Below are 13925 nucleotides of genomic sequence, written 5' to 3'. Positions count from 1 at the left end.
TGTATCTCTCTCAGTCCCCGAGTATTAGTCCCTCCCAGGCCTCATGTATCTCTCTCAGTCCCTGTGTATTAGTCCCTTCCAGCCCTCATGTATCTCTCTTAGTCCCCGTGTATTAGTCTCTCCCAGCCCTCATGTATCTCTCTCAGTCCCCGTGTATTAGTCCCTCCCAGCCCTCATGTATCTATCTCAGTCCCCGTGTATTAGTCCCTCCCAGCCCTCATTTATCTCTCTCAGTCCGCGTGCATTAGTCCCTTCCAGCCCTCATGTATCTCTCTCAGTCCCTGTGTATTAGTTCTTCCCAGCCCTCATGTATCTCTCTCAGTCCCCGTGTATTAGTCCCTCCTAACCCTCATGTATCTCTCTCAGTCCCTGGGTATTAGTCCCTCCCAGCCCTCATGTATCTCTCTCAGTGGCTGTGTATTAGTCCCTCCTAGCCCTCCTGTATCTCTCTCAGTCCCAGTGTATTAGTCCCTCCCAACCCTCATGTATCTCTCTCAGTCCCAGTGTATTAGTCCCTCCCAGCCCTCATGTATCTCTCTCAGTGCCTGTGTATTAGTCCCTCCCAGCCCTCATGTATCTCTCTCAGTCCCCGAGTATTAGTCCCTCCCAGCCCTCATGTATCTCTCTCAGTCCCTGTGTATTAGTCCCTCCCAGCCCTCATGTATCTCTCTTAGTCCCGTGTATTAGTCCCTCCCAGCCCTCATGCATCTCTCTCAGTCCCCGTGTATTAGTCCCTCCCAGCCCTCATGTATCTCTCTTAGTCCCCATATATTAGTCCCTCCCAACCCTCATGTATCTCTCTAAGTCGCAATGTATCAGTCCCTCCCAGCCCTCATGTATCTCTCTCAGTCCCCGTGTATTAGTCCCTCCCAGCCCTCATGTATCTCTCTCAGTCACCGTGTATTAGTCCCTCCCAGTCCTCATTTATCTCTCTCAGTCCGTGTGTATTAGTCCCTTCCAGCCCTCATGTATCTCTCTCAGTCCCCGTGTATTAGTCGTTCCCAGCCCTCATGTATCTCTCTCAGTCCCCTTGTATTAGTCCCTCCTAGCCCTCATGTATCTCTCTCAGTCCCTGTGTATTAGTCCCTCCCAGCCCTCATATATCTCTCTCAGTCCCTGTGTATTAGTTCCTCCCAGCCCTCATGTATCTCTCTCAGTGGCTGTGTATTAGTCCCTCCCAGCCCTCCTGTATCTCTCTCAGTCCCCGTGTATTAGTCCCTCCCAACCCTCATGTATCTCTCTCAGTCCCAGTGTATTAGTCCCTCCCAGCCCTCATGTATCTCTCTCAGTGCCTGTGTATTAGTCCCTCCCAGCCCTCATGTATCTCTCTCAGTCCCCATGTATTAGTCCCTCCCAGCCCTCATGTATCTCTCTCAGTCCCCGTGTATTAGTCCCGCCCAGCCCTCATGTATCTCTCTCAGTCCCCATGTATTAGTCCCTTCTAGCCCTCATGTATCTCTCTCAGTCCCCGTATATTAGTCCCTCCCCGCCCTCATGTATCTCTCTCAGTCCCCATGTATTAGCCCCTCCCAACCCTCATGTATCTCTCTCAGTCTCCATGTATTAGTCTCTCCCAGCCCTCATGTATCTCGCTCAGTCCCGGTGTATTAGTCCCTCCCAGCCCTCATGTATCTCTCTCAGTCCCTATGTATTAGTCCCTCCCAGCCCTCCTGTATCTCTCTCAGTCCCCGTGTATTAGTCCCTCCCAACCCTCATGTATCTCTCGCAGTCCCAGTGTATTAGTCCCTCCCAGCCCTCATGTATCTCTCTCAGTGCCTGTGTATTAGTCCCTCCCAGCCGTCATGTATCTCTCTCAGTCCCCATGTATTAGTCCCTCCCAGCCCTCATGTATCTCTCTCAGTCCCCGTGTATTAGTCGCTTCTAGCCCTCATGTATCTCTCTCAGTCCCCGTGTATTAGTCCCTCCCCGCCCTCATGTATCTCTCTCAGTCCCCATGTATTAGCCCCTCCCAACCTTCATGTATCTCTCTCAGTCCCCATGTATTAGTCCCTCCCAGCCCTCATGTATCTCGCTCAGTCCCCGTGTATTAGTCCCTCCCAGACCTCATGTATCTCTCTCAGTCCCTATGTATTAGTCCCTCCCAGCCCTCATGTATCTCTCTCATTGTCTGTTAATTAGTACCTTTCAGCCCTCATGTATCTCTCTCAGTCCCCGTGTATTAGTCCCTCCCAACTCTCATGTATCTCTCTCAGTCCCAGTGTATTAGTCCCTCCCAGCCCTCATGTATCGCTCTCAGTCCCCTTGTATTAATCCCTCCCTTCCCTCCTGTATCTCTCTCAGTCCCCGTTTATTAGTCCCTCCCAACTCTCATGTATCTCTCTCAGTCCCTATGTATTAGTCCCTCCCAGCCCTCATGTATCTCTCTCAGTCCCCGTGTAGTAGTACCTCCCAACCCTCATGTATCTCTCTCAGTCCCAGTGTATTAGTCCATCCCAGCCCTCATGTATCTCTCTCAGTGCCTGTGTATTAGTCCCTCCCAGCCCTCATGTATCTCTCTCAGTCCCCATGCATTAGTCCCTCCCAGCCCTCATGTATCTCTCTCAGTCCCCATGTATTAGTCCCTTCTAGCCCTCATGTATCTCTCTCAGTCCCCATGTATTAGTCCCTCCCCGCCCTCATGTATCTCTCTCAGTCCCCATCTATTAGCCCCCCCAACCCTCATGTATCTCTCTCAGTCCCCATGTATTAGTCCCTCCCAGCCCTCATGTATCTCGCTCAGTCCCCGTGTATTAGTCCCTCCCAGCCCTCATGTATCTCTCTCAGTCCCTATGTATTAGTCCCTCCCAGCCCTCCTGTATCTCTCTCAGTCCCCGTGTATTAGTCCCTCCCAACCCTCATGTATCTCTCTCAGTCCCAGTGTATTAGTCCCTTCCAGCCCTCATGTATCTCTCTCAGTGCCTGTGTATTAGTCCCTCCCAGCCCTCGTGTATCTCTCTCAGTCCCCATGTATTAGTCCCTCCCAGCCCTCATGTATCTCTCTCAGTCCCCGTGCATTAGTCCCTTCTAGCCCTCATGTATCTCTCTCAGTCCCCGTGTATTAGTCCCTCCCCGCCCTCATGTATCTCTCTCAGTCCCCATGTATTAGCCCCTCCCAACCCTCATGTATCTCTCTGAGTCCCCATGTATTAGTCCCTCCCAGCCCTCATGTATCTCGCTCAGTCCCCGTGTATTAGTCCCTCCCAGCCCTCATGTATCTCTCTCAGTCCCTATGTATTAGTCCCTCCCAGCCCTCATGTATCTCTCTCATTGTCTGTTAATTAGTACCTCCCAGCCCTCATGTATCTCTCTCAGTCCCCGTGTATTAGTCCCTCCCAGCCCTCATGTATCTCTCTCAGGTCCTGTGTATTAGTCCCTCCCAGCCCTCATGTATCTCTCTCAGTCCCCTTGTATTAGACCCTCCCAGCAATCCTGTATCTCTCTCAGTCCCCGTGTATTAGTCTCTCGCAACCCTCATGTATCTCTCCCAGTCCCAGTGTATTAGTCCCTCCCAGCCCTCATGTATCTCTCTCAGTGCCTCTGTATTAGTCCCTCCCAGCCCTCATGTATCTCTCTCAGTCCCCATGTATTAGTCCCTCGCAGCCCTCATTTATCTCTCTCAGTCCCCGTGTATTAGTCCCTCCCAGCCCTCATGAATCTCTCTCAGTCCCTGTGCATTAGTCCCTCCCAACCCTCATGTATCTCTCTCAGTGCCTGTGTATTAGTCCCTCCCAGCCCTCATGTATCTCTCTCAGTCCCCTTGTATTAGTCCCTCCCAGCCATCCTGTATCTCTCTCAGTCCCCGTGTATTAGTCCCTCGCAACCCTCATGAATCTCTCCCAGTCCCAGTGTATTAGTCCCTCCCAGCGCTCATGTATCTCTCTCAGTGCCTGTGTATTAGTCCCTCCCAGCCCTCATGTATCTCTCTCAGTCCCCATGTATTAGTCCCTCGCAGCCCTCATTTATCTCTCTCAGTCCCCGTGTATTAGTCCCTCCCAGCCCTCATGAATCTCTCTCAGTCCCCGTGTATTAGTACCTCCCAGCCCTCATGTATCTCTCTCAGTCCCCGTGTATTAGTCCCTCCCAGCCCTCATGTATCTCTCTCAGTCCCCGTGTATTAGTCCCTCCCAGTCCTCATGTATCTCTCTCAGTCCCCATGTATTAGTCCCTCCTAGCCCTCATGTATCTCTCTCAGTCCCCATGTATTAGTACCTCCCAGCCCACATGTATCTCTCTCAGTCCCCGTGTATTAAGCCCTCCCGGCCCTCATGTATCTCTCTCAGTCCCCCTGTATTAGTCCCTCCCAAGCCTCATGTATCTCTTTCAGTGCCCGTGTATTAGTCCCTCCCAGGCCTCATGTATCTCTCTTAGTCCCTGATTATTAGTCCCTCCCAGCCCTCATGTATCTCTCTCAGTCCCCGTGTATTAGTCCCTCCCAGCCCTCATGTATCTCTCTCAGTCCCAGTGTATTAGTCCCCCCAGCCCTCATGTATCTCTCTCAGTCCCCATGTATTAGTCCCTCCCAGCCCTCATGTATCTCTCTCAGTCCCCGTGTATTTGTCCCTTCCAGCCCTCATGTATCTCTCTCAGTCCCCATGTATTAGTCCTTCCCAGTCCAATTGTATCTCTCCCAGTCCCCATGTATTAGTCCCTCCCAGCCCTCATGTATCTCTCTCAGTCCCAGAGTATTAGTCCCTCCCTGCCCTTATGTATCTCTCTCAGTCCCTGTGTATTAGTACCTCCCAGCCTTCATGTATCTCTCTCAGTCCCCATGTATTAGTCCCTCCCAGGCCTCATATATCTCTCTCAGTCTCCGTGTATTAGTCCCTCCCAGCCCTCATGTATCCCTCTTAGGCCCCGTGTATTAGTCCCTCCCAGCCCTCATATATCTCTCTCAGTCCCTGTGTATTAGTCCCTCCCAGCCCTCATGTATCTCTCTCAGTCCCCGTGTATTAGTCCCTCCCAGCCCTCATGTATCTCTCTCAGTCCCCGTGTATAAGTTCCTCCCAGCCCTCATGTATCTCTCTCAGTCCCCGTGTATCAGTCCCTCCCAGCCCTCATGTATCTCTCTCAGTCCCCGTGTATTAATCCCTCCCAGCCCCCATGTATCTCTCTCAGTCCCTGTGTATTAGTCCTCCCAGCCCTCATGTATATCTCTCAGTCCCCGTGTATTAGTCCCTCCCAGCCCTCATGTATCTCTCTCAGTCCCCGAGTATTAGTCCCTCCCAGGCCTCATGTATCTCTCTCAGTCCCTGTGTATTAGTCCCTTCCAGCCCTCATGTATCTCTCTTAGTCCCCGTGTATTAGTCTCTCCCAGCCCTCATGTATCTCTCTCAGTCCCCGTGTATTAGTCCCTCCCAGCCCTCATGTATCTATCTCAGTCCCCGTGTATTAGTCCCTCCCAGCCCTCATTTATCTCTCTCAGTCCGCGTGCATTAGTCCCTTCCAGCCCTCATGTATCTCTCTCAGTCCCTGTGTATTAGTTCTTCCCAGCCCTCATGTATCTCTCTCAGTCCCCGTGTATTAGTCCCTCCTAACCCTCATGTATCTCTCTCAGTCCCTGGGTATTAGTCCCTCCCAGCCCTCATGTATCTCTCTCAGTGGCTGTGTATTAGTCCCTCCTAGCCCTCCTGTATCTCTCTCAGTCCCAGTGTATTAGTCCCTCCCAACCCTCATGTATCTCTCTCAGTCCCAGTGTATTAGTCCCTCCCAGCCCTCATGTATCTCTCTCAGTGCCTGTGTATTAGTCCCTCCCAGCCCTCATGTATCTCTCTCAGTCCCCGAGTATTAGTCCCTCCCAGCCCTCATGTATCTCTCTCAGTCCCTGTGTATTAGTCCCTCCCAGCCCTCATGTATCTCTCTTAGTCCCGTGTATTAGTCCCTCCCAGCCCTCATGCATCTCTCTCAGTCCCCGTGTATTAGTCCCTCCCAGCCCTCATGTATCTCTCTTAGTCCCCATATATTAGTCCCTCCCAACCCTCATGTATCTCTCTAAGTCGCAATGTATCAGTCCCTCCCAGCCCTCATGTATCTCTCTCAGTCCCCGTGTATTAGTCCCTCCCAGCCCTCATGTATCTCTCTCAGTCACCGTGTATTAGTCCCTCCCAGTCCTCATTTATCTCTCTCAGTCCGTGTGTATTAGTCCCTTCCAGCCCTCATGTATCTCTCTCAGTCCCCGTGTATTAGTCGTTCCCAGCCCTCATGTATCTCTCTCAGTCCCCTTGTATTAGTCCCTCCTAGCCCTCATGTATCTCTCTCAGTCCCTGTGTATTAGTCCCTCCCAGCCCTCATATATCTCTCTCAGTCCCTGTGTATTAGTTCCTCCCAGCCCTCATGTATCTCTCTCAGTGGCTGTGTATTAGTCCCTCCCAGCCCTCCTGTATCTCTCTCAGTCCCCGTGTATTAGTCCCTCCCAACCCTCATGTATCTCTCTCAGTCCCAGTGTATTAGTCCCTCCCAGCCCTCATGTATCTCTCTCAGTGCCTGTGTATTAGTCCCTCCCAGCCCTCATGTATCTCTCTCAGTCCCCATGTATTAGTCCCTCCCAGCCCTCATGTATCTCTCTCAGTCCCCGTGTATTAGTCCCGCCCAGCCCTCATGTATCTCTCTCAGTCCCCATGTATTAGTCCCTTCTAGCCCTCATGTATCTCTCTCAGTCCCCGTATATTAGTCCCTCCCCGCCCTCATGTATCTCTCTCAGTCCCCATGTATTAGCCCCTCCCAACCCTCATGTATCTCTCTCAGTCTCCATGTATTAGTCTCTCCCAGCCCTCATGTATCTCGCTCAGTCCCGGTGTATTAGTCCCTCCCAGCCCTCATGTATCTCTCTCAGTCCCTATGTATTAGTCCCTCCCAGCCCTCCTGTATCTCTCTCAGTCCCCGTGTATTAGTCCCTCCCAACCCTCATGTATCTCTCGCAGTCCCAGTGTATTAGTCCCTCCCAGCCCTCATGTATCTCTCTCAGTGCCTGTGTATTAGTCCCTCCCAGCCGTCATGTATCTCTCTCAGTCCCCATGTATTAGTCCCTCCCAGCCCTCATGTATCTCTCTCAGTCCCCGTGTATTAGTCGCTTCTAGCCCTCATGTATCTCTCTCAGTCCCCGTGTATTAGTCCCTCCCCGCCCTCATGTATCTCTCTCAGTCCCCATGTATTAGCCCCTCCCAACCTTCATGTATCTCTCTCAGTCCCCATGTATTAGTCCCTCCCAGCCCTCATGTATCTCGCTCAGTCCCCGTGTATTAGTCCCTCCCAGACCTCATGTATCTCTCTCAGTCCCTATGTATTAGTCCCTCCCAGCCCTCATGTATCTCTCTCATTGTCTGTTAATTAGTACCTTTCAGCCCTCATGTATCTCTCTCAGTCCCCGTGTATTAGTCCCTCCCAACTCTCATGTATCTCTCTCAGTCCCAGTGTATTAGTCCCTCCCAGCCCTCATGTATCGCTCTCAGTCCCCTTGTATTAATCCCTCCCTTCCCTCCTGTATCTCTCTCAGTCCCCGTTTATTAGTCCCTCCCAACTCTCATGTATCTCTCTCAGTCCCTATGTATTAGTCCCTCCCAGCCCTCATGTATCTCTCTCAGTCCCCGTGTAGTAGTACCTCCCAACCCTCATGTATCTCTCTCAGTCCCAGTGTATTAGTCCATCCCAGCCCTCATGTATCTCTCTCAGTGCCTGTGTATTAGTCCCTCCCAGCCCTCATGTATCTCTCTCAGTCCCCATGCATTAGTCCCTCCCAGCCCTCATGTATCTCTCTCAGTCCCCATGTATTAGTCCCTTCTAGCCCTCATGTATCTCTCTCAGTCCCCATGTATTAGTCCCTCCCCGCCCTCATGTATCTCTCTCAGTCCCCATCTATTAGCCCCCCCAACCCTCATGTATCTCTCTCAGTCCCCATGTATTAGTCCCTCCCAGCCCTCATGTATCTCGCTCAGTCCCCGTGTATTAGTCCCTCCCAGCCCTCATGTATCTCTCTCAGTCCCTATGTATTAGTCCCTCCCAGCCCTCCTGTATCTCTCTCAGTCCCCGTGTATTAGTCCCTCCCAACCCTCATGTATCTCTCTCAGTCCCAGTGTATTAGTCCCTTCCAGCCCTCATGTATCTCTCTCAGTGCCTGTGTATTAGTCCCTCCCAGCCCTCGTGTATCTCTCTCAGTCCCCATGTATTAGTCCCTCCCAGCCCTCATGTATCTCTCTCAGTCCCCGTGCATTAGTCCCTTCTAGCCCTCATGTATCTCTCTCAGTCCCCGTGTATTAGTCCCTCCCCGCCCTCATGTATCTCTCTCAGTCCCCATGTATTAGCCCCTCCCAACCCTCATGTATCTCTCTGAGTCCCCATGTATTAGTCCCTCCCAGCCCTCATGTATCTCGCTCAGTCCCCGTGTATTAGTCCCTCCCAGCCCTCATGTATCTCTCTCAGTCCCTATGTATTAGTCCCTCCCAGCCCTCATGTATCTCTCTCATTGTCTGTTAATTAGTACCTCCCAGCCCTCATGTATCTCTCTCAGTCCCCGTGTATTAGTCCCTCCCAGCCCTCATGTATCTCTCTCAGGTCCTGTGTATTAGTCCCTCCCAGCCCTCATGTATCTCTCTCAGTCCCCTTGTATTAGACCCTCCCAGCAATCCTGTATCTCTCTCAGTCCCCGTGTATTAGTCTCTCGCAACCCTCATGTATCTCTCCCAGTCCCAGTGTATTAGTCCCTCCCAGCCCTCATGTATCTCTCTCAGTGCCTCTGTATTAGTCCCTCCCAGCCCTCATGTATCTCTCTCAGTCCCCATGTATTAGTCCCTCGCAGCCCTCATTTATCTCTCTCAGTCCCCGTGTATTAGTCCCTCCCAGCCCTCATGAATCTCTCTCAGTCCCTGTGCATTAGTCCCTCCCAACCCTCATGTATCTCTCTCAGTGCCTGTGTATTAGTCCCTCCCAGCCCTCATGTATCTCTCTCAGTCCCCTTGTATTAGTCCCTCCCAGCCATCCTGTATCTCTCTCAGTCCCCGTGTATTAGTCCCTCGCAACCCTCATGAATCTCTCCCAGTCCCAGTGTATTAGTCCCTCCCAGCGCTCATGTATCTCTCTCAGTGCCTGTGTATTAGTCCCTCCCAGCCCTCATGTATCTCTCTCAGTCCCCATGTATTAGTCCCTCGCAGCCCTCATTTATCTCTCTCAGTCCCCGTGTATTAGTCCCTCCCAGCCCTCATGAATCTCTCTCAGTCCCCGTGTATTAGTACCTCCCAGCCCTCATGTATCTCTCTCAGTCCCCGTGTATTAGTCCCTCCCAGCCCTCATGTATCTCTCTCAGTCCCCGTGTATTAGTCCCTCCCAGTCCTCATGTATCTCTCTCAGTCCCCATGTATTAGTCCCTCCTAGCCCTCATGTATCTCTCTCAGTCCCCATGTATTAGTACCTCCCAGCCCACATGTATCTCTCTCAGTCCCCGTGTATTAAGCCCTCCCGGCCCTCATGTATCTCTCTCAGTCCCCCTGTATTAGTCCCTCCCAAGCCTCATGTATCTCTTTCAGTGCCCGTGTATTAGTCCCTCCCAGGCCTCATGTATCTCTCTTAGTCCCTGATTATTAGTCCCTCCCAGCCCTCATGTATCTCTCTCAGTCCCCGTGTATTAGTCCCTCCCAGCCCTCATGTATCTCTCTCAGTCCCAGTGTATTAGTCCCCCCAGCCCTCATGTATCTCTCTCAGTCCCCATGTATTAGTACCTCCCAGCCCTCATGTATCTCTCTCAATCCCCCTGTATTAGTCCCTCCCAGCCCTCATATATCTCTCTCAGTCCAAATGTATTAGTCCCTCCCAGCCCTCATGTATCTCTCTCAGTCCCCGTGTATTAGTCCCTCCCAGCCCTCATGTATCTCTCTCAGTCCCCTTGTATTAGTCCCTCCCTGCCCTCATGTATCTATCTCAGTCCCCGTGTATTAGAACCTCCCAGCCCTCATGTATCTCTCTCTAATCCCCAAGTAAAAAGTCCCTTCCAGACCTCATGTATCTCTCTCAGTCCCCGTGTATAAGTCCCTCCCAGCCCTCATATATCTCTCTCAGTCCCTGTGTATTAGTCCCTCCCAGCCCTCTTGTATCTCTCTCAGTCCCCGTGTATTAGTCCCTCCCAGCCCTCATGTACCTCTCTTAGTCCCCTTGTATTAGTCCCTCCCAGCCCTCATATATCTCTCTCAGTCCCCGTGTATTAGTCCCTCCCAGCCCTCATGTATCTCTCTCAGTGCCTGTGTATTAGTCCCTCCCAGCCCTCATGTATCTCTCTCAGTCCCTGTGTATTAGTCCCTCCCAGCCCTCATGTATCTCTCTCAGTGCCTGTGTATTAGTCCCTCCCAGCCCTCATGTATCTCTCTCAGTCCCCGTGTATTAGTCCCTCCCAGCCCTCATGTATCTCTCTCTAATCCCCATGTAAAAAGTCCCTCCCAGACCTCATGTATCTCTCTCAGTCCCCTTGTATAAGTCCCTCCCAGCCCTCATGTATCTCTCTCAGTCCCCGTGTATTAGTCCCTCCCAGCCATCTTGTATCTCTCTCAGTCCCCGCGTATTAGTCCCTCCCAGCCCCCATGTATCTCTCTTAGTCCCCATATATTAGTCCCTCCCAACCCTCATGTATCTCTCTAAGTCGCAATGTATCAGTCCCTCTCAGCCCTCATGTATCTCTCTCAGTCCCCGTGTATTAGTCCCTCCCAGCCCTCATGTATCTCTCTCAGTCCCCGTGTATTAGTCCCTCCCAGTCCTCATTTATCTCTCTCAGTCCGTGTGTGTTAGTCCCTTCCAGCCCTCATGTATCTCTCTCAGTCCCCGTGTATTAGTCTTTCCCAACACTCATGTATCTCTCTCAGTCCCCTTGTATTAGTCCCTCCTAGCCCTCATGTATCTCTCTCAGTCCCTGTGTATTAGTCCCTCCCAGCCCTCATATATTTCTCTCAGTCCCTGTGTATTAGTTCCTCCCAGCCCTCATGTATCTCTCTCAGTCCCTGTGTATTAGTCCCTCCCAGCCCTACTGTATCTCTCTCAGTCCCCGTGTATTTGTCCCTCCCAACCCTAATGTATCTCTCTCAGTCCCAGTGTATTAGTCCCTCCCAGCCCTCATGTATCTCTCTCAGTGCCTGTGTATTAGTCCCTCCCAGCCCTCATGTATCTCTCTCAGTCCCCATGTATTAGTCCCTCCCAGCCCTCATGTATCTCTCTCAGTCCCCGTGTATTAGTCCCGCCCAGCCCTCATGTATCTCTCTCAGTCCCAATGTATTAGTCCCTTCTAGCCCTCATGTATCTCTCTCAGTCCCCGTGTATTAGTCCCTCCCCGTCCTCATGTATCTCTCTCAGTCCCCATGTATTAGCCCCTCCCAACCCTCATGTATCTCTCTCAGTCCCCATGTATTAGTCTCTCCCAGCCCTCATGTATCTCGCTCAGTCCCCGTGTATTAGTCCCTCCCAGCCCTCATGTATCTCTCTCAGTCCCTATGTATTAGTCCCTCCCAGCCCTCCTGTATCTCTCTCAGTCCCCGTGTATTAGTCCCTCCCAACCCTCATGTATCTCTCGCAGTCCCAGTGTATTAGTCCCTCCCAGCCCTCATGTATCTCTCTCAGTGCCTGTGTATTAGTCCCTCCCAGCCTTCATGTATCTCTCTCAGTCCCCATGTATTAGTCTCTCCCAGCCCTCATGTATCTCTCTCAGTCCCCGTGTATTAGTCCCTTCTAGCCCTCATGTATCTCTCTCAGTCCCCGTGTATTAGTCCCTCCCCGCCCTCATGTATCTCTCTCAGTCCCCATGTATTAGCCCCTCCCAACCTTCATGTATCTCTCTCAGTCCCCATGTATTAGTCCCTCCCAGCCCTCATGTATCTCGCTCAGTCCCCATGTATTAGTCCCTCCCAGACCTCATGTATCTCTCTCAGTCCCTATGTATTAGTCCCCCCCAGCCCTCATGTATCTCTCTCATTGTCCGTTAATTAGTACCTCCCAGCCCTCATGTATCTCTCTCAGTCCCCGTGTATTAGTCCCTCCCAACTCTCATGTATCTCTCTCAGTCCCAGTGTATTAGTCCCTTCCAGCCCTCATGTATCTCTCTCAGTGCCTGTGTATTAGTCCCTCCCAGCCCTCATGTATCTCTCTCAGTCCCCTTGTATTAGTCCCTCCCAGCCCTCCTGTATCTCTCTCAGTCCCCGTGTATTAGTCCCTCCCAACTCTCATGTATCTCTCTCAGTCCCCATGAATTAGTCCCTCCCAGCCCTCATGTATCTCTCTCAGTCCCTGTGTAGTAGTACCTCCCAACCCTCATGTATCTCTCTCAGTCCCAGTGTATTAGTCCCTCCCAGCCCTCATGTATCTCTCTCAGTGCCTGTGTATTAGTCCCTCCCAGCCCTCATGTATCTCTCTCAGTCCCCATGTATTAGTCCCTCCCAGCCCTCATGTATCTCTCTCAGTCCCCGTGTATTAGTCCCTTCTAGCCCTCATGTATCTCTCTCAGTCCCCGTGTATTAGTCCCTCCCTGCCCTCCTGTATCTCTCTCAGTCCCCATGTATTAGTCCCTCCCAACCCTCATGTATCTCTCTCAGTCCCAGTGTATTAGTCCTTCCAGCCCTCATGTATCTCTCTCAGTGCCTGTGTATTAGTCCCTCCCAGCCCTTCTGTATCTCTCTCAGTCCCCATGTATTAGTCCCTCCCAGCCCTCATGTATCTCTCTCAGTCCCCGTGTATTAGTCCTTCTAGCCCTCATGTATCTCTCTCAGTCCCCGTGTATTAGTCCCTCCCCGCCCTCATGTATCTCTCTCAGTCCCCATGTATTAGCCCCTCCCAACCCTCATGTATCTCTCTCAGTCCCCATGTATTAGTCCCTCCCAGCCCTCATGTATCTCGCTCAGTCCCCGTGTATTAGTCCCTCCCAGCCCTCATGTATCTCTCTCAGTCCCTATGTATTAGTCCCTCCCAGCCCTCATGTATCTCTCTCATTGTCTGTTAATTAGTACCTCCCAGCCCTCATGTATCTCTCTCAGTCCCCGTGTATTAGTCCCTCCCAACTCTCATGTATCTCTCTCAGTCCCAGTGTATTAGTCCCTCCCAGCCCTCATGTATCTCTCTCAGTGCCCATGTATTAGTCCCTCGCAGCCCTCATTTATCTCTCTCAGTCCCCGTGTATTAGTCCCTCCCAGCCCTCATGTATCTCTCTCAGTCCCCGTGTATTAGTCCCTCCCAGTCCTCATGTATCTCTCTCAGTCCCCATGTATTAGTCCCTCCTAGCCCTCATGTATCTCTCTCAGTCCCCATGTATTAGTACCTCCCAGCCCACATGTATCTCTCTCAGTCCCCGTGTATTAAGCCCTCCCGGCCCTCATGTATCTCTCTCAGTCCCCGTGTATTAGTCCCTCCCAAGCCTCATGTATCTCTTTCAGTACCCGTGTATTAGTCCCTCCCAGCCCTCATGTATCTCTCTTAGTCCCTGATTATTAGTCCCTCCCAGCCCTCATGTATCTCTCTCAGTCCCCGTGTATTAGTCCCTCCCAGCCCTCATGTATCTCTCTCAGTCCCAGTGTATTAGTCCCCCCCAACCCTCATGTATCTCTCTCAGTCCCAGTGTATTAGTCCCTCCCAGCCCTCATGTATCTCTCTCAATGCCCATGTATTAGTTCCTCGCAGCCCTCATTTATCTCTCTCAGTCCCCGTGTATTAGTCCCTCCCAGCCCTCATGTATCTCTCTCAGTCCCCGTGTATTAGTCCCTCCCAGTCCTCCTGTATCTCTCTCAGTCCCCATGTATTAGTCCCTCCTAGCCCACATGTATCTCTCTCAGTCCCCGTGTATTAGTCCCTCCCGGCCCTCATGTATCTCTCTCAGTCCCCGTGTATTAGTCCCTCCCAAGCCTCATGTATCTCTTTCAGTACCCGTGTATTAGTCCCTCCCAGCCCTCATGTATCTCTCTTAGTCCCTGATTATT

This window comes from Triturus cristatus, chromosome 8 (genome assembly GCF_964204655.1).
Source record: "Triturus cristatus chromosome 8, aTriCri1.1, whole genome shotgun sequence".
Classification (NCBI taxonomy): domain Eukaryota; kingdom Metazoa; phylum Chordata; class Amphibia; order Caudata; family Salamandridae; genus Triturus; species Triturus cristatus.
This window is presented reverse-complemented; position numbering follows the sequence as displayed.